The sequence below is a fragment of the Anser anser genome (assembly GCF_964211835.1).
Source record: "Anser anser genome assembly, chromosome: 1".
In the NCBI taxonomy this organism is placed as follows: domain Eukaryota; kingdom Metazoa; phylum Chordata; class Aves; order Anseriformes; family Anatidae; genus Anser; species Anser anser.
In genome coordinates, this window is record NC_139720.1 from 165,379,042 (window position 1) to 165,405,287 (window position 26,246).

The 26,246-nt window shown below is 37.2% G+C and overlaps 1 long non-coding RNA gene across 1 annotated transcript in view; it reads right to left on the reverse strand.

The window, feature by feature from the left end:
* Positions 1-25,522, reverse strand: part of LOC310883352 — a 28,793-nt gene extending 3,271 nt beyond the window's left edge. The window contains exons 1-2 of the long non-coding RNA XR_014573485.1: positions 24,776-25,522; positions 10,898-10,935 (exon numbers count right to left, since the gene is read on the reverse strand). This is a non-coding gene — a long non-coding RNA (uncharacterized lncRNA). The remainder of the gene's footprint in view (positions 1-10,897; positions 10,936-24,775) is intronic.
* Between the last annotated feature and the right edge of the window lie 724 nt (positions 25,523-26,246).

Consider the following 26,246-nt stretch of genomic DNA (forward strand, 5'->3'; position numbering starts at 1 on the left):
ACACAACACTGATTTTAGTACACAGTGAACACATTCTGTTCATTGTATTAATGAACTTGACAATACTGAAGATGAGCCCTAACTTTTCAGTGACTTATATTTCACTCAAGGAAGGCATCTCTAAGGAAAGCTGAGGGTGAAACTTCCAAACTGCAGCATGGCTGAGCAGTGTAGCAGTCAAGAGGGGTGCAACTCCAAGTCCTCTTAAAGAAATTATGATACTGCAATTGTTTTGTTTTGTATACTAACAAATATTTTAACTACTTAGGTTCAAAGGGAAAGGGAAAAACATCTTCCTGTTGATAGTGAAATTTGAAGCTGGTCTTGACATTGAACACTTGTTGTCACATTCCACTTGGTTCTTAGTGAGGATAACTAGTAGATTGCTCCTCAGTAGGTAAGCATGTTACCAGTGAATTAGGTGTATATACGACACTTGGGAATGAGGGTGTACACAGGAAGATGGCATTATGCAGCACATTGGCCTAACTAGTGTGCTGAGATTTAGGCTTCTGTTAGTATAAATTAACATGTGTGCAGTAGACTCTTAAAAGTTGGCTTGTGCATGTTAGTTAACAACTTAATATTACACTTAATTAGATAAGCTTTACTGTTCTAAATAAAACCAAAATCTTGCCTCAAATAGATTAGATTGTTTCAGTAAGAATTAAGAGGGCTTTTCAAGTGGATTGAGATAATGTTATTAAAGCATACCTGCTTTGTCCTTTGAGATAGGAAAGTCTAGGCCTATAAAAGGAAAATTTTCCGTACACAGGTTTTGAGGATAACAGCAAAAGCTGTGCCAGATATACACGCTATAGAACTTTGATTTTAAGAGATCTATTAAGACAGGAGAGAGGGGAAAACCCTTCTTGCTGCTCCATTTGTTGTGTTTTTGCTTTAGTGTTTTGATCTGTGAACCTTTTATAAATTCTGATGTCACTGTAATGTTTGCATAAAGTTAGAGACTTGCAGGATTGGACTGACAGTTGGCTACAGTAACAATGGAAACAAATAGCTTATAGCAAATTATTTTTCCGTATGGTGTGAGCTACAAATAAATACATCAAATTTGCTTGTACAGTAACTTAGGAATGTCTCTATTAATATCCTCAAGCAAATTTTTTATTTTGCTCTTTAATGGTTTGAGGCTTGATTATAATTTCTTTTTTGAGATAGTGATCATAGCAGTAAAAAAGAAAAGAAACTTTGATTCAAGTGGAAAATAAAAAGGTATAGTACTTTAGATGGAAATAAAATGTGTTCTTCAAGGATTTGAGATCATATTCAGGTGAGTATTTACATATTCAAGTGAGTTACCAAATCAGTCTTCAAAAGACAAAATTCTTCAAATGAACAGTTTAGTAGTTATGTGGTCAGGAAGATTAATTCCATAGCTCTTTTACACTTTCTTACCAAGCCATCAGCTTGTCTGAGTTGGAAGTGATTTGACAGTAGCAAGGTACTGATCACTTACTGCACCATGCATTATTTGCCTTTTTTTTTTTTTTTTAATGCACAACATGAACTGATATAATCTTCAATTTGGCAAAATACAAAATAATTAGTTTTTGGGATGAGTGAAATCTTAAGGCTTATTCTTAAATGATGGGGGAGAATAGAATGCATTTCTGCACTGCAGTAGAACATTCAATTATTTTTAGGAATTAACTGTTGAGGAAGAAGGATTTGAACAGTCTGTCTTGTCTCAGATGTTCCTAGATGTGTGCAGGTACAGTGAGTAATAATGATCTCATTTGCTGAGACTAATTTCTCAATCAGTCACTGGAGCACAGACCCAGAAAGAAATTGGCTGAATATGAGAGCACACTTGATTGAGTAATGTCTGTATGAATAGGAGTTGGATAGACTTCTTACTGAAAATGTCAGCAGTGTATTGGCTCATCTTAAATAAATTAATTGCAGGTTGGGGTCACAGGTAGACAAAACGGTGAAAAAACATATCAAATCCTTACTAATGAAAATACTCAATTTGCTTCCATTGTTTTTCATAGAAAAATAAGCAGTGATTTTTTTTTAATTATTATTATTTTTATTAGAAAACTGGAACTGTGCACAATCTGGTTTAAAACAAGAAATTTAGAAAAAAAAATATGTCTCATTGAAATTAAGACTCTTTGACATGAAAACTCTGGGCATATACATAGTAATTCTTCTTTCCAAAAACATTGGTTCAGTTTGAGGAGACCCTCTATGCATTAATTTTATTTCTCTCTTCATATTTCTTCGTTTTGGTCCTGGTCCCTGTCCCTTCTCTTGACCCTTCCTCGCCTTAATACATAAGGGTTTACTGCCACTTACTGGGACAAAAGGTGAAAGAGGAGGGTGCAACATGCTTTTCTCATTAGTATTTTGTTTCTGAAAGTTTAAGACAAGGTGAAAAAAAATGATTACCTCGCTGTAGCTATTCTGCATTTTAGAGAGATATAAAGTGTTTTTCCATTCATGTGACATTGAAATACACAGTTCCAGAAAACATCCTCTTTTCATTTCTTTAGTATGACTTTTATTGCTAGAGAATATTTTGTGTGTCTTTAAGTAGTTACCCTTTGTTTTAATTTAGTGTTGTTCTGCTTCAGATGTCAGAAACAGAGGTCTTACTACAATAAAAATATTTGGTATTTACTGTCATAGGCATTGTTGAGAAAGCCAATGCAATTACCTATGGGCACGGGTAGCATGGATTTCACTTGATGAGAGTTTGATAGTTTTCAGCCTTTGGAAAAGGCAGGAGACTGCACTACATACCCAAAGATTCTTTGCCTCTGCTACAGGATTTTTTTTTATTTTATTTTTTCACTTTGACTGAAATCCTGTGTGCTAATTAGAGAAGCTCATGGCTGAAGTGTTCAAACTTTTAGACTAAAGTGGTTCCCATTTCAGTAGTTGTCAATAATTACAAGATTTGACAATGCAACTTACTTATATAGGATTATTTATAGATGTTTGAATACTTTGGAACTGAAGTTATATTTTAAAACAATCTTACCAAGGCAGAAAATTTGTTTGAAAAATGTAAGAAACTGTATAATCACTGTAGCTCTGCTTTTCTGAAAGCCTACTGCAAAACTGCAAAACCACTCTGTGCAAAAATGTATCAGGCTGAATCACCTTGAACAAGGAAGAAGATGTGTTGTTTTTTTTTTTTTTTTTTTTAATTACCTTCCCTTTTTTATTCTGATTAGGACTAACTCCGAGGCAGTGTATATCAACTGATCATACATAAATTGTGTGGTTGTCAATATGATTGCTGTTAAAATAATATCCTGATGACCTTTTAGCATATCTCAAAAAACCCTGCAATTGAAAATTTCTAAATGACCATTCAATCTTAACATTGGTGTCTTCAGAAATAAAGTCAAACATTAGGGCTATAGCAATCTGCGTTTCAAAATTAGTTGTATTGTAAATTAAATGAACTCACTGGTTATATGTAAAACTACTACTTTGAGACAGACGTTTCTACTTGAGGTTTAAAAATCAAATTGGACCTTTGTCAGCTTCCAGTGTAGTACAGTTTTTATCAGTTACTGTTTTTTTTAAAGTATTGTTATTTCTTGTTGACATGTAAGACATGTAAAAGTTGGCATACAAAAACACTGTTGAATGCACAGAGCAAACTAAGTTATTCTTCCCTTTCATTTCTCTTGCATAAACTAATGCAAACAGGAGAAAAATTTGAAACTGTTGTTGTTTGCTTTGGGTCATTTTGTTTACGCATTTTGTTCAATTATTTTAGACAGAGTGACAATTTAATGGATTGTTGGGGTTATTATTATTATTATCTGATTTATTTGACACTAAGAAGTGAGTTAAGTAGAGCAGTTAAGGGATGAAGAATGCACTTTGGGTACTCACCTATCTGCAGTGAAGAAAAGTAAAGAAAAGCAGGAGGTTCAGTGATTTCCTGCAGAATTTACTGAATGCAGTGTTTGTTATACAAGTAAGTTTACTGTTTTCTACCTATGCTGCTCTGCAGATGGAGACAGAAAACTTTGGGAGATTAGGCAGTTGTTTATGGTGTATATGTTTTTATTCTTTATTAATTTTTTGTTGGAGAAGTATCGTTTTCATAGTGTGAAACCCATACATGAGAATCATAATAATAATAACATAATAAATAACATAATAATGCAGCTACTTCCAAAGGTTATGTACCTGCATACTGCCTAATATGGTTACCTACCTATGGCTGCCTACCGTGGCTCTTGGAGGAGGAGAGGGGTGTGTTTGTGCTTCCCTCAGACCCTTTTGTCTTAAGTGGAAGACTATAAAGTGCTCTGAAACATGTATGGGGGATAGGGGATTGGAATGTAATGGTATAAAAAGTGAAGTCCTTTACATTAGAATTGTGCCTAAACTTTTCTCTCCAGCACACATACAATCACAGTACAAAGTCTCAAAGTGGGAAACAGTATCCCTGACTACCTCTGTACTAGTAAATCAGACAGTAGGTGGAAATGTTCCTGGACAATGGATGGCGGTTGCCCACACTAGTGAAGCATCAAGACTTTCCCTGGTGTGAGTTAAGCATGTGTCAAAAAGTACTCTCCCCAGCACAGTTCCGGAGTCAAAATGTTCCAGGGTCATTCCCAAAAGTCAGCTTTCCGGCAGCTCCCCTCTTTTAGAGGTTAAGGGAGTTGCTTACTATAGATACTGTCCTTTCAGGGCCAGCTGGAACATGGTGCCCAGGAACGTTCTCGGGCTTGTCCGATTTATTTGCAGTCCAGGAGGAAGGAGATCCCTCCCACAGATCTTGTTTCAAGCGGACTCACAAAGACAGACCTCATGAATGAGGATGACACAATCTTACTCCCAAATAATAACTTAATTGCATAGAAGTAACTTTTTTTTTTTTTTTTTTTTTGGTGAAAGGAGTCACGCAGTTGGCAATGTATCTTGTTAGCATTTTACAAAGATTAGGCTATAGGGGTTCTTGTTCCAATGTGGAATAGTTGCCTAAAATTATGTAGGTAAACTCCATTTCAATTTTATATTGAAGCTGAATCTGTACTTTTATCTGTTTGATTTGGGCAATGTCATTTTTTCTTTTTACAAAGTTATTTTGTAAGTAGCTACTGACAGAAGTCATAAAAAAAAAAAAAAAAGAAAAAAGACTTTCTCGTGTATTTATCTTTCATTAACTTGTAAACTTTCATATGTCACAGCACTTATTTAATTTTTAAGAATAAATTAAGATAGTATATCTTACTTTTGGGTATTACATACATCTTAAAGCAAACAGTCCCCAAAACAGTTTCCTCCAAGGATAATCACTATAACCTCATCTTTCCACAAGATATGGAAAGCGTTCTTTTTCCTTTCAGCCCCATGCTCCCTTAGCCCCCAGGTTATAGAGTAGGTGGTTTATGGAACCTTGTAATTACTGAATGATTTTGCAGGCTTTCATAGAGAAAAAAGATGTGTAAAGTATTGTGCTTTAGCTTGGCAAACAAGAGAATGGATCAGATCCCATTAAAGTATTTTAAATTTATGCAAAATATTTCTATATGAATGCTGTCTGAGGGATGAGATGGAAGGAAAAAAAAATGTCACAGTTCACCCCCTTAAAATCTCTGCTACAGAAAAATGGGAAGGTCGTGTTATTTTATTTTATTTATTTTATTTTATTTTATTTTATTTTATTTTATTTTATTTTATTTTATTTTATTTTATTTTATTTTATTTTATTTTATTTTATTTTATTTTTAATTTGATAAACTAAACTAAGCAAACTATTATATGGAGGGACATCCTGTTCAATTTATTAAATGTGGCCAGGATGCTGTTTACATTTCACATAGTTTTTATCCAAAGACCTCACTTCAGCTGCAAGATTGGTGGGTGAAATGCCTGGCCTCACTGGAGGCAATGACAAAATTCCCCTTGACCTCCTTGAAACTTTGTATAGACAAGAGGTGAATTCCTGAATATGTACTGATTGAACATACACTTGAATGGGTATCCTGGGAAAATCCCAGCTGCCTAGGAGAATAAATAAAGTTTATAATTGCATGACACACACTTTTGAGTTAAGGAATAGCAACCTTACTTTAGGATTTTTAACCTTCATTTTGATCCTACTTAACTTACTCTATGACTAAGATAATTTATTCCTACAACTGCTGTAGCAGATATGCAGTTGCTTCCTTTAGGTGTTGATCTTTAAGATTTTGCTTAGGGAATCTATTCTGGGATTGATTCCATTAATGGTTCTGCAGATTCTTGTTAGGCATTTTACTGACAGACTTGTGCTGATACAAACTTGTGTGCAGACTCTTTTCCCTTTGTTTCAGCTTTTTTGTTGTTTGTTTATTATTGTTGTTTTGTTTTTGTATACTGAGGTTGCAACAGTTTGACTGAATTCACTTCAGCTCAGCTGTTGCAAAAAAAAGTCTAGGTAGACCATTAATTTTGGTTAGCTGACAGTTTGGTTAACTGGCATAGGCTCATTCATAGTAAGAGTATCTGCACAGTGTTTTGTGACAGTATTACTAAATCAGCTATAAGCAGTATCTGAAGTTAAATGAGTGAAAGCATGCTTAAAGTAAACTACAGTGAACTACTCTCAGACAGAGGTGTCTATGCATGCTAGCACTGCTTTGATCTAAGATGCCCATTAAGATGGGCAAAATATTTTCACAGTTACATTTCTATATTACACATTATATGTCCTGTATATATATGCACATTACAATTGTATCTGCTCTAGGGGAAATTACAAATGGAAGGAAAGATGCTACCTCCTATTACCATGCTCACTGCTACTAATACTCTTCTTTTAGAGTACTACCTTTTTCTATAGCATTCTCCTCTATTTTTCATATGAGACCATAAAAGGCACATCTTTCCCCCAACCCTGAGAGAGTACATCTACAGAGCAGAGTACATCCATTCTGCATTGTGTATCTTGAAGTCTCCCAAGCGTGATATGTTGGTCCAGTAAACAGAACAGCTTTTTTCTCTGAACTTTACTCTGTACTTTCAGCGAGAAATGAGTGATGAAGATGCTACTTTTCATATTGCTAATCATAATGCGGCAACTTTCAAAGGCCTTGTCAGTTCCCGAACACGCTGATGTAAATTTGCACGCAAATGCACAGAAAGGCAGGTTCACAGCCCCTTAGGACTTATGGACTGCTTTGGGAGAAAACATTGTCAGCAGGTGAGAGGTAAAAGGGTGGTTGCGTGCACAGATTTGATATGTTATATAAAGCAGGTATGTACATATCCTGATGATGCCAAATCTTTTAAATATGCCTTAAAAATATAGGGACTTTTTAAATGTTGAAAGATTTTTGAACATATGCAAAGAAGCAGGAGAGGCCAGTAGACCACTGTTTTCTTTTTTTGGATAGGCAAGACTGTTTTATCAGTCTCCTTTTATGGCTGCAATTGTGCTACAAATAAAATTATTGTGTTATAAGTAACTTATAACCTGGTTTTCAGGGGAAAAAAATAAAAAAAAATAATAAAAAAATTGTCTAGATGTTTGAAGGCTGTAGGAGCAATGGCTATGAGCAGCAGTGGCCAGGAAATAATGAATGTTGGTTTTAATGCTGAATTGCGTTTAATGAGGACTTAGTCACATTATAGTAGTACAGGAAGCGAGTAGACACAAAAAAATGTTCATTTCTAAATTTAGAGACCTAAACCTGAGTTGTCCACATTTGATTCAGGCATCTCATGTAGTTAGCATGAAAGGTATTCTCCTTCTCCTTCTCCTTCTCCTTCTCCTTCTCCTTCTCCTTCTCCTTCTCCTTCTCCTTCTCCTTCTCCTTCTTCTCCTTCTCCTTCTCCTTCTCCTTCTCCTTCTCCTTCTCCTTCTCCTTCTCCTTCTCCTTCTCCTTCTCCTCCTCCTTCTCCTTTCTTCTCCTTTTTCTCTCTTTTTTTTTTTTTTCCCTGTTGAAGGCCGTCTACAATTTTCATGGCAATGAAAAAACTATTATCTTTAGTACCTATTCCAGAGACTTAAAGTAAGGCTTACTGGGGCAATAAAACACTAGGGACCAAAAAGAAAATGTGGAAAAATTTTGAATCAAGTGAAAAATCAGATGAAATTTTTTTGCCATTTTGGTGTCTACTTCCTTGGTGGAGTGTTTTATTTATTCATTTATCTACTTATTTATTTATTTTATTTATTTATTTTTTTAATCCTTCTTTCCTAACCATCCTAGTCTCCTTCTGTTGTTAGGGTCTGCCAGTCTTGTGGGTATAAGATCACTCCTCTCTGAAAATATACTTCCATAGAAAATTAGGTAACAGCACTGCAGAAAGTGGTTGCTGCCATTGTGTTTTTTTTGTTTTCGTTGTTTTAATAATTTGACTGAAACCCAGATTCTCAAATTGGGTAGGTGAACCTGGCTCCATGAATGGTAGTGGCGGTCTGATGATTTATACAAGCAGAGCATATGACCTAGTAATTTACTACCAAAAAATGTTGTTACACAGCAGAATAAGAATCTAAAGATTTTATCAGCTTTTGCTTCTTAATGCATCTTTGTTGAACAATAGCTTTCACTATAACTCAAGACAGTTCAGATTCTTTACTTTTAATACTTTAAGAGCTATTATTTATTATGTTCAAGATGCTTGCACAAAAGGAATGTTTTCAGTTCAGTCACTTAACATTAGGATCCCAGAATCACTTGAGTATTCCCAGACATGTTGTGAAAATAAATAAATAAATAAATAAAACCCTTTCAAAAGGAAAGAAAACTGACCATTTCAGTTTACAAATTAAAAAGGAATAGTATTTTATATTTTTTGAAAAATACTTAAAGTATGATTTGTATGGCAAACATTTACGCTGAGCCTATTTATTATGTTATGAATAACATTTTTTCAAGAATGATTCATCAAACTTATTTTAGAGGCTGCCTTGAATTCTGGTCATTTCTGTAGATACTGCAATTCATAGTCATTAGTAAGCTAGTGGTTTGATCTAACCTCAGCTACCTGTCGCTGGCTGTGAATGGAAGAATTTATTTTTAGTGTGAAACCACAATATGAATATTTTCCACTCAGAAAGTATAAAAACCCCTTTAAGTAAAAATTTTACTCTTTTGCTGTGATGTGCTGTGGCTCTGATGTCAGACAAACTGGATTCTTCTTACAGAAGATCATTTTAAATGCTTGATTCTCTATTGAAGTTGACAAGAATTTCCTCCGCTTAACCCCTTCAGTGCCCCTAGGTGTTCAGCTCACGTCAAACAAAAGGGAGCTCCTCTGCCTTGTAGACAGACATGGTGGGATGTTGACAAATCCAAAATGAGAAATGAAATGGAAAAAACCTGCCTGTGAGCACTGAGGAAGGAGATTTGTGGGCAGGTCCATTCTGTAATACGTGACAGATACAGCAGCTCTCGAAAGCTGTGACTTTACAACTGCACAACCACTACAGTTGCTATGCCAGTATGGGAGCCAGTATTTTGACACTTGGTGATATTTCGTTGATTATTAAGCTGGGCTATTTGGGGGTAATTCTGCAGTTTTTGTATGATTCAGAGATGGAAATAGTCCATAATTACAGGGAAGTATCATCTGTGCTTAATAAGAGTCAGTGGATTAATAGTGGTAGAAAGCCATCTTTAGGCCTTGAGTATGTGGATCCTGCAGTTAATTACTAAGCATCAGAATATGAATCTCTTGCCTTACAAAACATCTTGCCTGGTCTCCTAGGTTAAATAAGATTACATGAATGAGTATTTAGGGATCTATGGAAGCTATTGTTCAATATAAAGTTGGAAGGACTACTTTACCCACTACTGAATGTAATGCAAAAGAATAAGAAGATGAGGCCTATATAATGTCCTATTATATGGCCTGTATACTATACATTGGCCTATATACAAGCTTCTTTTTTTTATGAGATTTTTTATTGTGTTACAGATAAGATGAAGAAACAATGTTCAGAATCCAGATGCCTTTATACTTATGTTTGTTTTATAATTTTGCAAACAAACCTCAGCTATAACGTGATTAAAAACAAGAAGATAATGTGGAGAAGAGGAACATAATATGGTTTAAAAACCAGAAGAGTTTCTACCTCATATACAAAAATCATTTCATTTTAAAGACAAGCACTGGCTCCCAAGCCTTGATTGAGAACCTGGTTTCCACAGAATATTAGCACTTCAGATTATTGATGAGCTTTTGTCACTGTTCACCACTGAGTTTTTACCATTTCAATCAGAGAGGCTACTGACTTTCCCCACTTTATGTTGTCACCACCTTTCCACAGCTTTAAAAATATTTTAAAATAATTTGTGGATTTCTTTGATGGAAGAAAATGAGTTCCTCCTTCATATCTATGATACCTCACAAGTTCATGTTTTGTCCCATTCTTAATAGGCTAAAAGAAAGAATTGGATGATTTTGTTCCACTAGCTCAAATAAATTAATTTATCTTAGGCGAGGAAGGATGTTGTCTTTTTGTCCCCACTAGTAAGGAAAAAAAAAAAAAGTATGTTTTCTGCCAACTGCTTGCTCACACATGACCATTAGCATAAGGTAAAATATTAATGTTGTCAAAGCTGCTGGAAATTCAGTGCATGGGGTTTGGTCATTTGTGCTACCAAGAAAATGTTTACCATCTCTACCAATATGTGTCAAAAGCTACAGTCACACTCTCAACACCGTGATTTTACCATCTGATAAGTAGAAGATGTTTGTTTTAAAAGCACAAGAAAACAAGTAGCACTCCCCGACCAATTTTCTTAAGAGATGATAATGCCTGAGCTTCTGGTTAACACCTCTGAGTATGTTCCGAACCATCTTACATTTTACATCTGTGCCTTAAAAAGCATAAAGCCTTGCTTATCAAAACATGTCTACTCCTCTTGAGTAACAACAAGAAGTATTCCCAGGTACTCACCACTTCATTGGCCATGAAGCATCGGTTTGATTTTTAGCCTAGAAGCAAGAAGGGACAGTGACAGCATTTCAGAAGCATGCCAATACTGGCTGCAGAGATGAAAAAGTAGCAGGAGCACACCTTACAGCACATCCTGGAAGATATGATAAGTAAACTTCCTTTTGGTGAGCAATGTAAAAATCTTGTCACAGGACTATAAATATTTTTGGTAAGTTACATTCTTGATTTTTATATGTTAGTGTGATGGTAAAAAAAGTTGTTGCTGCTTTCAGATCCTTGTTGCCTTGCACAGATGGAAATCTTGACCATGGTCCAATCCTGGACTCATCCACCTTCAGTGTATAGGGGCTGTAACGATAGTTATCTTAGGGCTTACACATTTATTAGGACTATAATAGACTAATATTCTGTATTTCTCTGATAGCTAATGACTGGATCTGCTAAGCCAAGAACCTGCTTATAGGTTTATTTAGAAACCTCTTAGGAAAATTTCAAAAAGTGGCAGCCAATCTGGGATGTGTTCATAATCAAGAGTTAGCTGAGAAAATGCAGAACACAATCTCCAGGGACAAACAGCCTTCACAAATAGGCTTTGTCCCATCAACATCTATAATGATAACCCCTTCAAGAGGCCAACCACAACATATTTCTGGGCTGGCTTAACCTCCTTTGTTTCTGCGAATTTGATGTTAAAACTAACAAACAAACAAACAAAAAAAAAAAACCATGGACTTTGTACATATCTGTGCAATATTTCCTTTATAGAGAATAGATCCCTGATCAGAAATGAAAATGAATAGGAGGGGTGTATTCTCTAATATCGCAGCACAATAGTGGTGGATGTGGGAGGGGCATGAGGGGAATAGACTGTCAACAAATGGCCATGTCTGTGTATTTTCCTTAAATAAGATCTCTGTTGTCACCATCAGAAACCATATCCTGAGCTATATGCTGTTAAGACTTTTTGGAGAAACAGTAATTTATGCCAAGTCTGGGCTGTGCTGGACCATCCTGGAGTAGGATGGGGGAAGGGAATCACCGTGACTGTCTGTGTGTCTCTCAACTACAGTTTATTACAGACTATCAATCCTCAGACAACTGTCTATCCTGTCCATCATCTCCATTAGAATTTTTCTGGAAAACTTGTGTAGAAGTAAAGAAAAACAACTCTTTGAGTTTTGCTAGATCTATGATTTTGTCCCAGTGTGAATGAACATAACTGATCAGGGCAAAGCTGAAAATTCTGCTAAATATGATGATAAAGTAATTCTCTACATTATTCTAAGAGAAGATTTTCTACTAAAATTCAAGTCAGCTTTTCAAACAGTTAAGTCAATAAGACACTGCAACCTGTTCCCCAGAATCCCAGCAATGTGAACACAGCTACGTAGCTATAGCTTATGGATGGTTCTGTAGAGTTAGCAGGTTGGTTAGGTGACTGTAAGCATTCATGCCCAGATCAGCCCTGAGACATCCAGAACAGATATGAACTCCAATACGTCAATAAGGAAAAGTAAAATACTTCTCTGCTACTTTGCTGAATGGAGAAAAACACATCCTCTTGGCCCAAGATGCTGGCCAACAGTTAACTGAATCCAGCCTACCTGCTTAGCAGGGTGATATTGTTGAAGTATAGAAGTAAAATATCAGACTACACAACAATACAGTCCTTGTGGTTTAAAGGTTATACTTCTACACATTAGCTTCCCTGGGCAGGAAAGTGGCAGTGTGATGTGAGACCAAGTTAATGTGCAGGCACTCTCCCCTCCCCTCCCCTCCCCTCCCCTCCCCTCCCCTCCCCTCCCCTCCCCTCCCCTCCCCTCCCCTCCCCTCCCCTCCCCTCCCCTCCCCTCCCCTCCCCTCCCCTCCCCTCCCCTCCCCTCCTCTCCTCTCCTCTCCCCTCCCCTCCCCTCCCCTCCCCTCCCCTCCCCTCCTCTCCTCTCCTCTCCTCTCCTCTCCTCTCCTCTCCTCTCCTCTCCTCTCCTCTCCTCTCCTCTCCTCTCCTCTCCTCTCCTTTCCTCTCCTCTCCTCTCCCTTCATTTTTTAAAGAAGTTATGACACAACAGAATCCTGGACAGATGAAAATCTTCTCACTTCAGATATTTACAGTTTACGCATCTATTTCTACATGGGCCACCCTTTGACTACTTTCATCTTTAGTGCATATAAGTGAATAATCTTAGAGTTACGTTACAGCTGTTACAGAGCTAAGAGTAAATGAGAGGTCTAGATTTTCTGTGACCTGTTATGATTCTAGTACTGCATTTTCACATTGCATATTTACTGGCAGCAACAAAGTTCGTGCCAGTTGCTGATTCACAGTGCATTCCTATCCTATGTAGAGAGGTAACTGCTGAATTACCCTGCATCTATGTTGCAAGTGAGGTGCTGTGGATGACATCCATGGCTCCAATGCTCTTGGCTCCACCAGGAGCAAAACTGCTTCAAGCACACCATCTGTGTATGTTAGAAGATTCCAAATGCAGATTGGAATTCTTTTAGATTCCAAGGCAAATTTGCATCAAAAAACTCCCATTCAGTGCAATAAATATCTAGTGTAGATGCACGTGTAGAGTGTAAGCTGTACCCTACATTTATTCATCTACATTCAGATAAACTGAATTGATTGGCACCATAGAATCATAGAACGGTTTGAGTTGGAAAGGATCTTTAGAGATCATCTAGTTCCAACCCCCTGCCATTGGCAGGGACACCTTCCACTTGATCAGGTTTCTCAAGGTCCTGACCTTGAACACTTCCAGGGATGGGACATCTGCAACGTCACTGGGAATATGTGTCTAGCTCAGATGGAGACATATATACTCGTAAGATTGATCAAAACGAATCTGACACTGTACTTATTTTTACAATAAGATTTTTTCTTCACATTCATATATGTAAAATGTTGCATTCAAACTACTTTTCACATTCTTAATCTGTACATTACTTGGATATGTAAGCACTGCTGGTTTTAGATCTTTTATCTATTTGATATAGCACATAACTTCATAACCAAATCCAAGCAATATTTTAAGATTGTGATTTTGTTCTTGAAAGCAGAAGTGAAAAGATTACTATTTCTAAATTCTGCATTAATTTTGAAATAATTAATTTAGGGCAAGCTTCTGTATTAAATGCAGATGTCTGCATGTGAAAGATCTAAGTTCCTGTGACAGTCAATGGGAGCTCTACTCAGTCATTCACACTTCAATGTTTCATGTCATTTGAGTTATCCAAGAGTACCAGTGATATTTGTATGAGTCTGGTATGACCATCAGGAATGGCAGGTGAAGTCCAGGTATGGCATTAGGTACATGTGCAAGTGAATAATCAAAGGCAACTGAATAATAAAAGAATCAACTGAGTCAGAAGGTTGTGTACCTTATAAATCATCCTAAAGCAAATGTCTAAGTTTGACTAGATGAATAGCACTCTAGACTTCATTGACTGGATTGACTAGATCTCCCTTGATTTAGCTTAGACACCTGCATTTATTGCTTCCTAAACTTAGATGTCTGATTCTGGAACAGATCCTACCCCTAGTAGCTAAATTACTACATCCTGTTCTTACTTGTTTAACTGCTACATAATCATTTTGAGTGACTATATGGCATACGAGTTGAGAAATAGAATGTAAATTCCCTAATTTAATGGATTAATTTTAATCTATTTTAATGGCATTGACCTTTTTTTTTTTAATGGGAACAAGTATGGTTTATGGTTCTGGTGGTTATGAAAGTTTTCCACTAGCTTTTGTTCACTGTTTTTAGTGTAATATGCTAAATATACATGAAAACTGCACATCCCACACCTTCTCACAGTTTTATCTCTGGGGATGAACAGTCCTGTTATTTTCGAAAATAATTCCCTGAGCACAGCTTTCATGGACACAGAACGTCAGTAGAAAGTTGTTTCATGGCTTGCAAAATACACTATCCAATAACAGTGTCAGTGAAACTTTTCCAGGCGTGTAGAAAAAGGCAGAACTGTACTGAATCAATAAAGGTCATTTAATGTAATCACTTAGAGTAAAAAGGACTACATATACTGCAACCAGTCCTTGCAGATATTTGTCTAAGCTGTACCTAAACAATCTCAGTGAAGGATTTCCTACTGAGTCCCTATACTGATATGTTAACCACAACATGCAGGAAGATGGTTATTGCCTCCTTTTACAGGCTTCTGATTCTTAAGTAATAATAACAACAATAACAAAAAGAATAATAATCTTTCAATCAGTTGCACATATGATTATTACATCTAGAACATCCTGTGGAAGTGCTTATGTCTCCATTGACTCTAATGGAACAACATGACTGTGTCTAACCACAAAAATATAAGACCAGCCACCTTTAGTCAGACAAATAGATTCATATGGCCCTGTATGCTACTCCTTACAGAAGTAGATGCACATAAAAACATTCCAGCCGGTACAGATACTTCCCTGGGAACACTCTCCCATAACTAAGCAATTTTCAACCCAGAAACTTCCTGTACCCAATCTAGTGTTTTAACAGCCTTTCTAGACCCATCTATTAATTTCTAAAGCCCACTTTCTTAAATGATTCTAAAACTATTGTCTACAATATCCCTCAGCAAGGAGTTCCGCAGTTGGACTATAAATCTAATGTTTAGCTGGCCAAAGAAGCTAAGATTAATTTCACCCTAAACACTTGCAAATGGATTGTTATAGATGTACTTTAATATATTTATGAGGATTGAAGGTACACTGATTGATCTATACTTTGATCTATAATTCCTTGATTGTGTTGCAGCACTTAACCTGTACCATGAACCTCTCAGCAGGGGTTATTAGCTCAGGTGCAGCACAAAGCAAATTCATCTAACTGGGTACATATGTTTCTAGGTTTTCTGCACCAAACTTCACTGTTTTCTGTAGACATTTATTATTCTTTTGCTCCTGTGTATGCTTTTGTCAAGTTGCAGAAAAGAAAATTAACTAGACTGGTTTTCTTGTCTTTGCAGTTCCAATTCCTGCAAGAATTTTCAAGAATGATGCAAGATACAAGAGTCTTAGCAGCAACATCTTTTTTGCTGTAAGGCAAATGTATGAATAACAACAGATTTTAGCTTTTAGAGTTTCCTCTCACGGGAAGGGAGACCTATTTCAATATTGGGGCACAGTACATTTAGACTTTTCATCTATGTGTTTGATGAAATGTTCAAGTCCCTCTGTATCTTATTCAATGTAATAACTTTTCACTTTGTGCTGTGCGGTACTGTTTGAAGCTTCCTGTAGTCTCCTACACTATATATGAGCTTTCCCTTTTCTTTTGTCAGTTATTATTATTAGTTTTAAAACAGCAGCCCCCCAAATCCAGAAAGACTGGAATTGCATCCTGCTCAGGATGGGACAGATAGGACAGCCATCAAAGATAATGCCAAGCATAAACCCAAGATGCATTTAGTGGCACTAAATGTATATAAGGCTAGATGCACTGTTAGAATTTGGCTGGGTAAAATGTGTTTATAACTCTTTTGCAAAGAAGCAAAAAGCCAGGAGGATAAACCAGTTTATCTAGTCTATTGATTTCTTGTTTCTCTGAATCCTGATACTTTGATTTTTTTGGCTTGAATCTTGATGCTGAAAAAAAAAAAAAAAAAAAAAAAGGTGAAACTGATGCTAAGGGCCATCTCCCTAGGGGTAATATATGGATCAGGTATGCAGATTGCTGGCAGAGGATTTTCTAAGGTAAGTCTGCAAAACATGCAGCTACAGGTCTCCCTTTAGGAAGGGTTTCAAACCCACCTCTCTCATTTTACATGTTAAATGTGGCCTAGAGGAACATCCACCCACACCAAATGGAAAAGCCAAATTTCCTTCTAGTTCCAAAAACATTACAGACATCTGCCAAATGACATTTCTAATTCTTCCCGTAAAAAATGGAAAGCTAAACAGAAGCATCACCCTTCCAATGAATCCATTCCAAACTTCCTGATTTATTCCAGATCCACTGCATTTTAGTGAGGCTCTTAAATAATACCCACTTTTGTTCTTATGGGGCTTACCTCAGAATGTATTTTATATGGGTGCTCCTTCAGAAGCTTTTAAAAATGGTCTAGAAATCATAAAGTTGCAAAGTTTTACTTCTGATACGTGTTCAGTTCCTATTGACTTCAGTGGGGGGTTTCAAGGTGGAATAGACCACAGAGTTGGAAACATTTATTTAGGCACGCTAAGGAAAATGAATAGTTCTGAATAAATGTTAATATTTCCACTAACTACAACAAAATCTTAGCACCTTAGGTTTTTATTATTATTATTATTTTTTAATACAAGACAGAACAAAGTACTAAAATATATTAAAAAAATTAATCAAAGGAATGGTCAAATAAAGAAAACCACAAAAACTTGTTATTGTGATTTCTTTTAAGACCTAATTAATCACAACATCTTGCAATGGATAAATCTTCTCTAAGATGTAAAGCTTTATTTATTTCATTTTTTTAATAGCTGTGTGATTGTTGAAAAGCACCCAAATTTGTATTACGATAAAGAAAATATGTCTTAAGATTTTATCCTTTACATTATAAGGATATTGAAAGTGTAGTTTTCAGCTGTCACTGTTGAGCCCCTATTAGTACTGGAAGATTTTTTGCAGCCTGACTACCTGGACAGGCCCAAGAAGACCCAGGATCCTCTGGCTATGCCCTGACCTGGTCAGACAGAGCCAGCTCCTGTCCGAAGTCAAGTAATTGCAAGCGGGTTGCTCAACCATGCTTTTTACCTCAAACGCAAGTGCCATGTGAATGTGTCTATATATGACTTGGATGAGAGCTGGCTCATGTCTGGCCATTCTGAAGAACAGACAGACAAGCTTGCATCTGCCTGTACCTGTCCCTGTAGACATACCCTAAAGCTGCTAAATAGCTGATTTTTTTTTTTTTTTTATGTCACAGTAAACAATGAATATGGAATGTCAAGTAATCATCGTGGAACTAAAAAATCCTCAACAAAGAGAACGGGCAAAACAATGCAAATAAAATGAGATTTTTTTCCTCCCACACCCATCAACTGTCATAAAAGTGCAATAGCTGGAATTGACGTAAACTCTTTTGAAAAGCTAATTTAGAAGTGCTCAGTCATCTTTTATTTTCTTCATTATTCTCCTATTTTAATATGTTTCTTCTGATTTTAAGAACAACTTGAACTTTGATACTTGTAAAATGTAAGCAAGAAATACTGGCTATTGGTACAGGAAGTACAAGACAGCCTGTGAAATTTTCCATTGTCTTTCATAAAATTAAAGGTCCTGGTAACTTTGGATAAGCTTCCATACTTTGAAGTCAGAAGTGTTGCATGAATGTGTCCTTTGGCAAAATTTTCCTAAAGTATATTTGTTATTAAATTCAGTAATGTTGCAAAGTAAAAGTGGCTACTATAGTCGCATGAGGAACCATTAATGTCTTCAGTAATGTATTAGCACTAATAAAAAAAAAAGTAAAAAAAAAACAGATAAAAAGAGAAAATAGATGTATAATTCTGAGGCTGACAAATGTCAGAATGACACTTGTTTGTTATTCTCTAGTCATATACAGAAAGGCTTTCTAATAGCATTCATTTATCTTTTTATCATAAATATTTGAGGGTTCATTACTTATTTTTATTTTTGCAGTTTAGTTCTTCCTTGTCAACATTTAAAAGACATCATTTCGAGATTCCACTGGTAACATTGCTGCTTAAGTACTGTTGCAATGCTGTGCCAAATACTGGAGACCCGCATGGATTCATCCTGCATGGCCTGCTTTGGCTTTGTACTTTTTATGAGTTAAAATGGAGATCCAATGAGCAAATTTGCTTTGAAAATACTGTTGTAGTAGTAAATGAGAGAAATATTTACAGAACTCTTCCAAAGGTTCTAGGTTTTCCAGAGGGATCTAATAACTTGAGAAGTAAGAGAAAATACAGATCAAAGCTTTTGCACCTAATTTGGGTCCCCATCCAAACTCCACATCCAAATGGATCAGAGGGCTTGTTTAAAGAACTGCTCCTCTTCTAGAACTATTCTATTTTACACTAACAGTGGGATACTGTATCCACAAATAATACATTTCAAATAAGGCTTTTAAAGCCCTTACTCTTACTGATTTGAGCAAAGGTTTATGCTACAAAATGGAACTTTTTGGAGCAGGGGACAAATACATGGCAGTCAAGTTCAGAGATGCAGGTGAATCTGAGAAGATGAGAATTAAATTCCCAAAGGCTTTTCCCAAATAACTTTAAACTTAACAGAACTCTAAACCTAAAATACCTTCTGTTTCAGTAAGAAACAGTAACTTGGCCCCAAAAATTGAATAGAACGTGAAGTATCTACAGAGCTTCAGGAGTCAACATAAATTTAGCAGATCTGATGTGCCACCTCAAACTTTTCTCCAGCTGCTTTGATGACATCATTGGTTTCACTATCTACAGTGGTACCATTGTCACATTAAACAATGACAGTTCAAAAACTATCCTCTCTGCATTCCAGACAGATATTCATAAACTGCAGAAGGAAAAAAATAATCTTCATGTGATCATAATTTTTTTTTCCTTGCACATAATTCCCTTTTGTCCTTCAGGTCTTAATTGCAATTCATTATTATTTTTGTGAAGAGCAGCCTCATGAAGGCAAAGAGTTAAAGACGTCACTTTAAATGACAAAAGCTGAACACTTTACCCCACTTTCAGTCTCTCATCTATTCATCCTTTTCATTGTGAACTTCGCTATTTCAGCTTTCTAAGCTCTTCAACTACCTGCCCCTAATTTGTATTCCTGGGAAGAGGCCTAGGCTGGTTATTTTGCATTTGTGTGCTAATGGTGATGAGTTTGCTTCTAAGAGGAGAACAGGGAGGGGAGGGCAGGAACCTCCAAAAGGGTTTAAGTGGGAGTGGGGGTGAAGGTGCAGGAAGGGTTGTTTGGGGGAGAGTCATGCTGAATTTTAACCCTGAATGCTTTCTTATACAATTTAGCACAAAGCCCTCCTGATTATATGGAAAATGACACCCTGTGAAAACTTGCCTGTTCATATACACCTTTTAAGCAAATAGGTTAGTCAAGTGCCTGAAAAGCCTGGGAGACAGTTGGGTCATCGTTTTATTAATGCATTAAAACACAACATACATTTTGCAAAGTTTTTCATGTTGTCCTGAAAATTAGGTAACATATTCAAAGTATGTATAGCATTCTGGAATATGTTTATTAAAGGAAACAGTCTGTACATGTAAATGATAGCAGTGCAACTCAGCTTTTCTTTGTTTGATAAACCATTCACTTTCACGGGGTTAATTTTGCCTGTGTACTTAGATGCTATGTGAGATAAAATACCTTTCATTAGATTAAATAGGCAGAGGCTTTTTGACTTATTGACTAGTATTTCAAAGCTGTGCATTTCTTATGCTAATCATTTTTATAACTAATTTAACAGACGTAAAAGAATGTCATTATGAATAATTAGAGATGTTAGCAATTTAGTTTCTAATTAACCAGGGATGTGGCAGACCATTACAGATGGGAATACTCATTAGCCATGAGAGGCATGGGGTTTTTATTGCTTATTATAGATTCTGCCTGTATTTAAAAATGGTTGGGTCGTTTGCACTTTTTAATACGGAGCACTTTCATTTCATGCTGCTGGGTATATCAGCTCGTTGTACTTTGTCGCATGGTAAACCAGACAACTGCACAAAGCACCTGATGCAACAAAACGTGTAGACAGTCATTTTCCATTTCATAAACTATTGCATAACAACAGTTCTCACCCTAACTCCACACCCAAAAAGTGAATTTGCAAAAGGGGCATTTTTCTTACACAGGTGTAGGTTGATTTTAATACAATTAAACATGTAAATATTAGATCTTCAAATCTGTGTCCACAACTCACTTTGTGAGCAAAAATGAAAAGCAGCTTACCTGCTAATGTCTCCCTACTGTCTGAGCTTATGCCATACCTTACAATATGTTACTACGGTATTATACTTCATTCATTTGCTCTTGTGTAGGCTTCCACAAGTATCTCCATGGCAGTCTCAGATATGAAAAGGGCTGCTGCTTTAGACTATTATCCCTTGAGTGAAGTTCTACACATCACTGCTGTTATCAGATTTTGCTTTCTTCGGCCACAATTTCCAAAATTTTTATTTCTTCTAAGTGTTCAAATTCTTGTTCAAATTCTATTTCAATAAGACCCAACCAAAATGTAACCATTTAAAGACAGATTTCCTTCCTTTCCATTTGAAAAGAAAGCATGTATATATTTGCAGTTTCTCAGATACTGAAAGACTAGAAATCTCTTTGAGTACAGTCATTTTTTTTTTTTTGAAAAGGGGCTGAATATTGATTAATCATAAGTGGTTTTGCAATATTAGTGTATAAGCAATACAGACAAGTCATTAAGCTCCCTGAGAAGGGCAGTCTGCCCCATTTATTAGCCTACAGAAAGCAAGAGAGTAGAAATTTCATGAGATATGTCAGCAAATAAACCTGAAGTAGAAGAGCTTCCCCTGAGTTCTGACATTGGGGTTATGCAGAAACATGCACCCTAATAATGTTAGTCTTCGTTTATAGAACAAAGTTATGCACAGTTTTTCAAAAGTCACCACGTTAAATAGTTGCAAACTGTTTAATCCAAATATGCGTAACAGACCTCCACCTGCCATTAAATGCAGTTTAACTAGATTAGTTTAAACCACCTCTTCAGTTAACCAAGTGCAACCTTTTCATGTAGGCAGAAACACAAGCGGTTTCAAGTCAGATAATTCACTATTTCTATGCAAAACTGTTTGTGATTCCTTTTATTTGGAAACAAGTGTGTCTTGTTCCAATTCTTGGGTTGGAGTCTGCACCAAAAACAAAACAAAAAAAAACAAAAAAACAGAAGGTGTAAATTAAAATGAACTCCTATTTCATTTCAAGTATTCACATAGGGAAGGAGTAAAGATGGAGATCCCTGACATGCTTATTAGTCTACTTATGTTTATTGTATTGCCAGTTAAACTTTGCCTAAAATACAATTCAACATACTTAGATTAGAAAATATTTTTTCTTTTCATAGCAGAGATTATAGCACTAACCACAGCTATGGAAAATCAGTGTTCAGTGCCTGCTCTACTATAGATATCATAACACAAATGACCTTGGGCAAGTCACTTAGCATATATTTGCACTGCAATCAGACAATCTAACCTTAAAGTTCAGCATTCCTGAACTTTTTAGCAGTATCAGCAGACCACTGTCAACCCCCACTGTTTTCAAAGGCTACTATGTCCCCCTATAAAAATTTTAATCAAAAGCACCATTGTGAGAACTTTGTTTGAAATAGTTCAGAAACCATTTACTATAAATTGGGGACAGCAGATGGGAATCACTGCAGTGGCATTGCTTCAATATGGGTTAAATGCTAAGTGTCCTGGGCAGATTTGTGCATCCTAAATGGCTTTGTCAACTCTTCCATGAGTGCCTTAGCTAGTCTGGCTACCACCAACTCTCACGTGCCTATTCTTTCTGCTGCCAAACTTCCCAACTGAAGTAGTTGGGAAAAGTATTTTTCTACCACACAGGTGTGATCTGAAAATAAACGTACAAAATGACTGTAAGGAATGTGATGTAATGGGCCTAATTAGAGTATTTACTATACAGTCTAAAATAGTATATTCCTGAGAACTCTATGGGAAGTTGTAGTGGATACTGCTTGAGGTATGAGCAAACTACTAAAATGAAAGTGCGAGGTTATATAAGTGTCAAAAATTATCTCAGTTCTGTTGATTTAACCAGCATCTGACTCATCTGACCTCTCTCTAGCCTGACTACAGTGGAGATTATAAAATAAAAAGAGGCACCAGACCATTTTCAAAGAACAGAAGGTGCTAAAAGGAAGGGGGCTGAGCTATTGATGTTTAACAACCACCTTCCCAGATGTCAGGATTCGTTTGGTTTTGCCTTCAGAGTTAATGTGACATACCTGAACATGAAAATTGAGGCTGGAAATCTCCTTATGATGATGCACACTTCTGGCTGAAGTGAGTAGGGAAGGTACATGTCATGTCCAGAGAATATCAAATAAGGAACAGTGTAAACAAAATTCTTACAAATATCAAATCTGGGACAATCAGAGTACAGACTGGAGGTGGTGACCTTCAGTGTAAATGAGTTTCTTTACCTTTCATTGCATTTTTTGTTTTTTCCTTTTTTCCACAGGACAAGTAATAACATAGTGCTTCCTTAGGGAAGTTTTGCCTGAATTTGGATAAAAATTAATTGGGATGCATACCACATCCTCTTAGGTTAGTACTTTTGCTAGAAGTAAACCAACTGCAAGGTATCATGAGCTTCCTGTACTAGTTAATACAACCAAGGCAAACCAAAGCAAACTGAACCAGGGCTGGGCCTCATGTTAAGTTAGTGGCTGTTACCTTCCTGTAGGGAATCAGAATGTAAACATTAATGGATACAACTACCTCAGCTGTATGTAGAAACTGTATGAATTTTCATTGATACTCAATTCTAAAAGATGAAAACCCAAACAGATGCCCTTCTTTGATTGTTAATTTTCCTCTACATGTTGCTTTTGAGACATCTTGGAGAAAGACAAAAATCTTTCAGCTACAGTAATCTAGCCTTCACTGTGCAATGACTGAAATAGATAGTGTTTTGTTGTTTACAGGTTATTGCTTAGTAGAAAGTTGTCTGAGCTAGTTTCCTAAGATTAGGTGATGACATTTGATTCTCACTTATTGTAAGCATGTAAGCAGTATGTATATATTAATAAAGATCTTCTGTGCCGAGATTTTTTTTTCCTGGGTTGTAAACTGTGTTCTGATGCATAAAAATGAATAATTTAGTTATAACTGTACCACCACAAGTTTATTGTAAACTAAAGCCACAATTGCAGTATTGGATGCCACAAAAAACTTGCTATAAAAATATCTAAATAGCTCTTTCTTCAGCTGCAATAACATACTATTTTACATTACCAGATGTTAAAACTCTATAGATTATCTGACAGCAAATACTATATCAAAGGAAGTTCAAAAGAAAAGTAAAAATGATTTTCATATTTTTAATCATGCCTGCAGATGGGTTAGGATAATCTGTCATAGTTCAGAAGTAGAAAAGAAAAGAAACAGCCTTGATTGAACTTGGCTCAGTGGTCTGTTTCAAATATGGTTCAGACACAATGGGAAAAACAAACAGGTCTTTGCTTGAGAAAACAGATGCAGCAGGCAAGTACAAAATCTTATTTTGCTCATTTCAAAGACAAGAAGCAAAAAAAATCTATCGTTCTAGGAGAGAGAAAGAGGGAGAGATCACTCCAAAGATCCCGTGTAAGCTTTTCTTTTCTGAGATACCTTCTGCACTTTCCCCTTCCTCTTCTCACACATGCTGAATCAACAAAACCCAGATGTTCCCAAGAATACATCCCTTGGTACAGCCACCTCTTATGCCATGCCTGTACAAGAGGAGATGCGTTGCTGCGTATGCACTGGAATCCCACAGGGACCAACTGTTACTCTGCACAGCAGTGTACAAATTATGCTGAAGAGGCAGCAGGGGAACTGAGTGCACTCTATTTTCACACACGGAAAATTGCATGCACTGAACCTTGTTCTGGGGTCCTAAAGATCTAGAAGCTCAGTGCTCACAAAAAGCATGACTTCTGGTTGGCAGCTCTGGGCATACGCATCCCAGGTCCTTGTCTTTTTGGCGACACAATGTTCCCTCTCCGTCTGGCACAGTGCTGAACTGGAAGGCAGGAGAGAGCTTGACACGAATAAAACCCACAATCTATTATCATTATCTTACCTTATTTATAGGGAACTTACAGGGAACAATGTTTCAGTTTTCACCCACTCAAGAACAGTCTTTGTCATCTGCTTACCTGCTTTTCATGGCTGTTTTCCCTGACTGACACCTATTTGATTTTCACTGTTGGCCTGTGATTCAAATGTGTGACTACTGGAATTGGAAGAAAGCGCCAGGCTTAGGTTTTGCACACAGCAACCCTTGTGTCACCTTCCCGAGTTTAGTTATGCCTGAATACCTTATAGCACCCTTCGGCCAGCCTGTATGGAAGGCTTTAAAACAGCGAATTCAGCAGCACTTAAAAAAAAAACAAAACAAAGCAAAAACAAAACCAACACACGCAACACAATGAACGGCAGGGTCTGGGGTGGGATGCTGAACCAAATCGGATTTGATTAAAAAATAAAAATAAAATAAATAAATAAAATAAAAAATAAGAAAATAAAGATTAAAAAACTAAAATTCAATCAAATAAATGGTTCTTTGCCATAAACAATAATGTGGATGTTTACTGTGCCTGGCCGCACACCCTCGAGCGACGTCTACGCCGCCCCCCTCCCCGTGCCGGATGGCTCCACAGCTCAGTGCCTTGGCTTAGGTGCAGTTGGAAATGCCCGAGAATGGCTCTTTGTTGATTTTCGCCTGTGCGAGAGCCTGGTGTTGCTGCGAAGCGAAGTGCTATTGAATTTGCTCACTCAGGCAGAACACTCGACAGGAAGGAAGGAAGCAGCCATTCTTTCTGGTCCTATTGTCTGACCACCAGGCTTAGGCAATCAAACAGCCCTGTGGCCCGGCAGTGGGCTCCCGCTCCTGCCGCTTCTGGTGGGCCTGGGGGAGGGGGGGGGGTGGCGGGGACGTGGGGGGTGCTTGCTGCCTTCTCATGGCTTTTAATTTATTTTCCCGACTGCATCTCTCCGTGGTTTGTGGCCTCAGGTAGCCGTTCCACAGGGCCTCAAATTTCTCCTGCGAAAAGGGTCTGGAGAGGAACGGGGGGACACTTGGAGCTGCTTGGGACTGCGGCCGGACCTGCACTGAGCAAAAGAAAAGTGCGGGAGCAATGCCGGAGGCACTTAAGAGTGCTTCAGCATGGGGAAGGGTTTCTGTTGTGGGCAGCGGGCACTTTTCAGAGCTGCATGCTATTTAACTGCACATTTATAATCTGGGGGTAATGAAGGGTAAGGTGGAGAAGGGTGTGAGACAGACAGAGGAAACCTCGTTTGCTTAATAAGGATGAAAACACAACCCACCTCAATTTGGTTTTATAATCTCATAGGAACTCAGCTAGCTCCCTTTCCACTCCACAGAACAGGAGAGACCCAAACGCAGAGCCGACAGGACTGGTGTTGAGAGGCAGGACTGTGTGAGTCCAGCCCGTTTGCAATGTAACAGGGTCAGGGTGAGCTTTCACCTTGAGGATTCATAGGGTCACAGAATCACAGAATGGTTTGGGTTGGAAGGAACCCTAAACACCACCTAGTTCCAAGCTCCCTGCCATGGGCGGGGACACCTCCCACCAGACCAGGTTGCTCAAAGCCCCATCCAGCCTG